The sequence below is a fragment of the Peromyscus eremicus genome, chromosome 5 (genome assembly GCF_949786415.1).
Source record: "Peromyscus eremicus chromosome 5, PerEre_H2_v1, whole genome shotgun sequence".
NCBI classification, from domain to species: domain Eukaryota; kingdom Metazoa; phylum Chordata; class Mammalia; order Rodentia; family Cricetidae; genus Peromyscus; species Peromyscus eremicus.
Window position 1 is genome coordinate 65,838,536 of NC_081420.1, and position 5,801 is coordinate 65,844,336.

Below are 5,801 nucleotides of genomic sequence, written 5' to 3' on the forward strand. Positions count from 1 at the left end.
ACAAGTTTGTTTGACCCAGCTACACCAGATGTGCTTGATCACATGTGGGCAGGAGGATCACAGGCAGGAAATATGTCAGGATGTATGCCTGCCCCTGATTGGACCTCATGGGAAATACTTAAGCCCCTGAAAGACCTGACTCAGGGCCATTTCCTGGGAACCTGGGTATGGACCTGGCCAGAATTTAATTAAAACTTGCTTCAATTTTGACTTTAAACTGTAATAGTGGTCTTATTCTCCGCCGGTGGGATTAACATTTTCTGCAGACTCCCAGAAAGATTCAGATTACCCACCCAAAATCTAAAGTTGGTCTTTTGCTCCCATCTCCGGGGCTGATGGGCTGCTTCAGGAGGCACATGGCTGGAGACCTTACAGGGCTCCGAGGCTGCCTTCATTCTGTGGACTATAGGGGTGAAGTGACAGGCCGAGAAATGCCAGCAGGCATCTACAGCGGCTTCCTGGTGAGTCATAGTCTGCATCTGTTTTGTGCGGTCATGGAGGGGGTTCAATGGGACCTCAGTGTGTGTCTGTAAGTTCTGTTGCCAGCATGGAGCTGAAGCAGAAACGGGGCTGATATTTTTGCTGTCTCTGTCACCACCAGCCACCAGTTACCACTGCTGCCATGGCTGCTTTTGGCTGGGGCACAGAATTTATCTCTGAGCTCTCTGGTCATTAAGAGTCTCCGTCCTGTGTTAACTGATCTCCCTGACCCTGTGGCGGGGGAAAGAAAGCAAAGCAGAACAGCAAAAAAAAAAAAAAAAAAAGTGAATATTCTGTAACTCAAGATTTACAAGTTTATTGTGTATGGTTAAAAATCTGGAAAATCTATGAAAAAATAGCTAACCTAAAATTAGTAACACTGGGAGTTGATAGTTAAAAATCTATGCACAGATAATCTGAAAAGAACCACGTGGCATGATTCTGTTTTGGGATCTAAGCAACACTTGGCTTGCCACCACCTTTAAGCAGCCAAGTGGCTGACAGCCATCTTTGCTAGGACTGGCGAGGGCAGATGTCATGTGACTTCACCACCATCTTGATTAAAGGTGATCACATGGAGTGGGCCTACCAAGGAGGCAACAATAGGTTTCCAAGGTACTTGGATTAGGATGGTAATTAGATGATAATTCCTGCCCTATCCTGAAAACAAGGTTTATGAAAAATAGGATTTAAAAATAATGCTTGTTTAATACGGTATTAAAGCTGTCCCTCCATGCTTTCATATGCAAGAACGGACCTTGCTCTGGCAGCCAAACTTTGTAACGTAAGAGTCACATAGGTGATATTGCTTTGAAAGACATGAAGGGTTCATAGGGAACAGCTGAGACTCGCAAATGTGTGGCAAGGCTGGAGTTCCTAAAGAGAGCCCAGTTGCAATGGTGGACCCCAGCAGTTTTGGAAATGCCAGTGCCATGTGACAGTCACCAGAAGCACCAGCCACAACGAAATGGAGCAAGCTGGGCTCTAGAAGGCAGGCTATGTGTATGCTGCAAAGATGGGGCCAAGGAGGTGACCCAAGCCCCTCAGAAAAGCCTGAAGGGATGTGAATGAATCCCAGATATGAGCTTTGTGTTGTTTCTCCTGTTGGACCTTGGTTTTGCCTTATGCAGATTGTGGTTCTGCCCTGTATCTTCCCTCGTGAAGTAAAATAAATAAATAAATAAATAAATAAATAAATAAATAAATAAATAAATAAAAGGTACTTGAGTTTTGATATTGCAGGAACACGCAGTTGAGAGATTTTAAAATTTTTTTAGAGAAAATTTTGGAGTTTTACAAAAAATTTAAGTTTAAAAACTTGCTATTTTTTAAGGAACAGCTTTTAAAATATTTAAATTTGTAAGACTATGGAGCATTTAAAGTTTATAAAATGTTTTATATTATTAATATTTCAATTTAAAAACAAAAGGTTAAAGATTAAGGCCACAGGTGACTTGGGTTAAGGGGAAGCCGGGTCTCTTTGTCGTAGTGCCTCCTAGGCGGTCGGCTGTGTCAAGATGAAGCTGAATATCTCCTTCCCTGCTGTCAGAAACTCATGGAAGTGAACGATGAGCGCAAGCTTCCAACATTCTAAGAGAAGCGCATGGCCACAGAAGTGGCTGCTGATGCTCTGGGTGAAGAGTGAAAGGGTTGTGTGGTCCGAACCAATGGCAGGAATGACAAAGAAAGTTTTCCCATGAAGCAAGGCATTTTGACCCATGGCAGAGTGCACCTGCTGTTGAGTAAGGGACATTCTTGTTATGACCAAGGAGAACTGGAGAGAGGAAGCACAAGTCTGTTTGAGGATGCATCATGGATGCCAGTCTCAGTGTTCTCAATTTGGTTATTGTTAAAAAAAAAAAAAAAAAAAAAAAGGAGAGAAGGATATTCCTGGACTGACAGATAGTACTGTGCCTAGTCAGTTGGGACCTAAAAGAGCTAGCAGAATCCAAAAGCTTTTTAATCTCTCTAAAGAAGATGATATCCGTTAATACGTGATCAGAAAGTCGTTCAACAGAGAAGATAAGAAGCCCAGGACCAAAGCACCCAAGATCCAGCGTCTTATTACTCCATGTATGCTGCAACATAAACGCTGGCTGGTGTATTGCTCTAAAGAAAGAACAAACAAAGAAAAACAAGGAGGAGGCTGCAGAGCATGCTAAACTTTTGGCCAAGAGAATGAAGGAAGCCAAAGAAAAGCACCAGGAACAAGTACGTAGGCTGTCCTCTCTGAGAGCTTCTACTTCTAAGTGTGAGTCCAGTCAAAAGAAAGTCTTTAAGGGTAACAAATAAATGATCATACCTTAAAAAGAAAAATTAAGGCCACAGCTATGAGCACCAAATACTAAACACCAGAAACTGGGATGTTCCTATCTTATGATGCAGCAAGACAATTGCTTAGGTGTCTGGCAAAGAACTTGAAACAGTGTCTCAACCTAGTCTCCACCTTTTGGGGGTTGAAAGATCTTTTTACAGGGGTAAAAGATATATGTGTTTTTTAAGGTTAGGTCTAGGTTTGTTTAGCTGAGGTATAATTAATAGATAATGGTTCTCAAACAAACAGAGATCTGATATGACATTTAAAATGTTTAGTGGAAAAGCTTGCTATGAAAGAGACCCCCCAGCTCCTAGCAATGACCCCAAGTTCTCCAAAGAAGATGATGGCACATCATGACGACTCCACCTGGATTGTGATAACCCTAACCACTGGGCAAGACTGCTCCAATGCAGCACCTGCGGCCAGGACCCAGCCCAAATTGTGGACAAGCAGGACACTGGAGAGTTGATTGCCCCATTTTGCCTAGACAGAGTAAGGTCAGTCCCCCATCTTCCTTCTCCACAGGGAAGCTTCTCATCTTCTGAACATGATAGCTGAAGACTGATGCTGCCCTAGTACCTCTGCCCCCAATGCCATGGAGACCACAGGAGCCTGGGATGACTGTCTAGGTAATGGACCAGTCTCTGTCATTTTAACTGATACATAGACATTTGGATTATACTTTCTGTTATAATGTATCCTTCTCAGCTCTCTGATGGTATTGGACTAACTATAGCTTTGTCAGCTTTACAGCAGCAGGCAACCAGGTTCTTCCCCAAGGCTACAGCCACCTTGTTAGCTCATTTCATATGTAAAAATTAGACCTTCCTTTTTCTAGAGTTACTAGGTTTCCTTTTGAGAAAAGTTAGACAGGTTTGCCTTGCTAACAGGCTTTATACTAAAAGATAAACAGATTTCAGATGTAACTTTCCACTAAAGGAACATGCTTTGCAATGATTGTTCTCAGTAATAACTACTTCTGTCTCTGGTAAATGACTAGATGTAAAGAAAAAAGGTTAAGTTTTGAGGGTCTAAGAAAATGTTTTAAGATATATAAAGGTCTGAAGATGTGAAAGCTTAAGTAAGTCCTGAGGGTATCAGAAAATGATTTAAGATATAGAAATGCAAGTTGTAAAGGTATAAGTAAGTAATTTAAGGTATATGAAAATGGGAAATGTTTCATATTTCTTTCCCTCTTCTATGCTATTGTTACACTAAGATTTCAAAAGTTCAGAGTTTTCACATTGATCAGTGGACTTCTAATAAGCTGGGAGAACACTGACTACTTACTGTTCGGTCACAACTTCAAGATTTTAAATTTCTTTTGGTTGTCTTCTAAGTAGACTTTAAAGGTGCTTCTCATCAGGCTAAAGACATCTCTCTCCAATCTATATATGGGTCTCTGAACAGAGGGAAAAAATGTTCTTGCTTTTGAACCCAAGTCTATAGCTTTGCTAGGACTCAAAGGTGAGAGTCTACTCCAGCTGTTTTATAAACACCTGTTACCTGCTTTTTCTAAAATGTGGATTTCAGTAGAGACTGGTAGTAATGCTAATATCTAAAACTTTTAAGTCTTTTTGTAACTGGAAAGCTCATGCAAGCTTCAGAGAATTGAGGGAGTTATAAGACTTGGATCTACTTCTCACAGGTCAAAAGGACTCCAGACAAATATGGCCTAAATTTCCCCACCTGTCTATTCCTGAGAATTCTCTCTCTCTCTCTCTCTCTCTCTCTCTCTCTCTCTCTCTCTCTCTCTCTCTCTCTCTCCTCTCCTCTCTCTCTCCTCTCTCTCTCTCTCTCTCTCTCTCTCTCTCTCTCTCCCCTCTCTCCTGGTCTTGGGACTCCTGTCCTCCTCCCCCAACTACTAGGACTATGGGCCTGAGAGTTTCAAATGTAAGATTTTCCTATAAGTTCCTATATTTTAACTTCTGTCCATAGTCTATATGTGTCTCAGCAGATTTCCACTCAGTTGACAAATACCATCCAAGCATCAGCTGCTGGCTACAACCTGCTCCAAAGGACTGTGAGCTCTGGACTTATTAAAAGCTGATGTGGATCAATCCAACCAATGTGAATGTTCCCTGTCTCTTCAGCTGGGTCAGCAAACCAGATGCTTCTGGTGAATTCCGCATTGCCTGAATTCCCTCCTTGCCTTTGACTAGCATTATTCTAGTTTCAGTAGAAAGTTGTTACAAAAAAGAGTACTTAACCCCAACAGGCTGGAATATTAGATCCAAAGGAAACTCCCTAGCATAGGGGACAAAAATAGCTACCTATGGTGCCTATTGGCATATCAGGAAAGGTACCTGTTAAAACCAACAGACCCAGATCTATCAACAGGTAGATTCATTAGCTGAAATAGTTCTACAATGTGATAGGGCACTCAACCAGCTCTGTGAAAAACAGTGGTTATTGTATAGTGGTTTCTATACAAACCACTCAGGAATCATTAGAAATAATCTAACTGTACTAAAAAAAATCATTGCAAAAAGGGGGACCTGAGAGGAAGTAAATAACTGGTCTCTATTCTCATTTCCAGGTTCCTTTTAGATAATAACTCTGATGTTAGTCATCACAAAGCCTTTGGCCCTTCTGTTTCTACTAATTGCTCTTAATTCTTGCATCTTTGATGCCATAACTAAATGACAATTCCTGTCTGAGTATCATTAAGCTGATGGTTATTAGATCCCAATATAAACAGGTACCCTTTAGAGTCAAGGATTTGACTCAGAATACAACTCAAGGGGGGAGCATGAGGGCCAGAGTTATATTTTGTTTTAATTACTGTGCCTAAGAGATCCATGAAACAAAAAATGCCTCTGATCTACAAGCCCCTTCCCCAAGGAAAGATAGTTCATGAAACGTTGGAGGCTATTGTTTATGGGATATAACAAGCCACATGTTTTCACTCCCTGGAACAAATTTGTTTTACTCAACTACACCAAATATGCTTGATAACATGTGGATGGGAGGTTCATGGGAAGGAAATTCCTCAGGGTGTACG

General features: G+C 41.3%; 1 pseudogene; it reads left to right on the forward strand.

Moving 5' to 3' along the window:
* Positions 1–1,997: 1,997 nt before the first annotated feature.
* On the forward strand, positions 1,998–2,772 carry LOC131911064 (small ribosomal subunit protein eS6-like; annotated as a pseudogene).
* Positions 2,773–5,801: the final 3,029 nt, after the last annotated feature.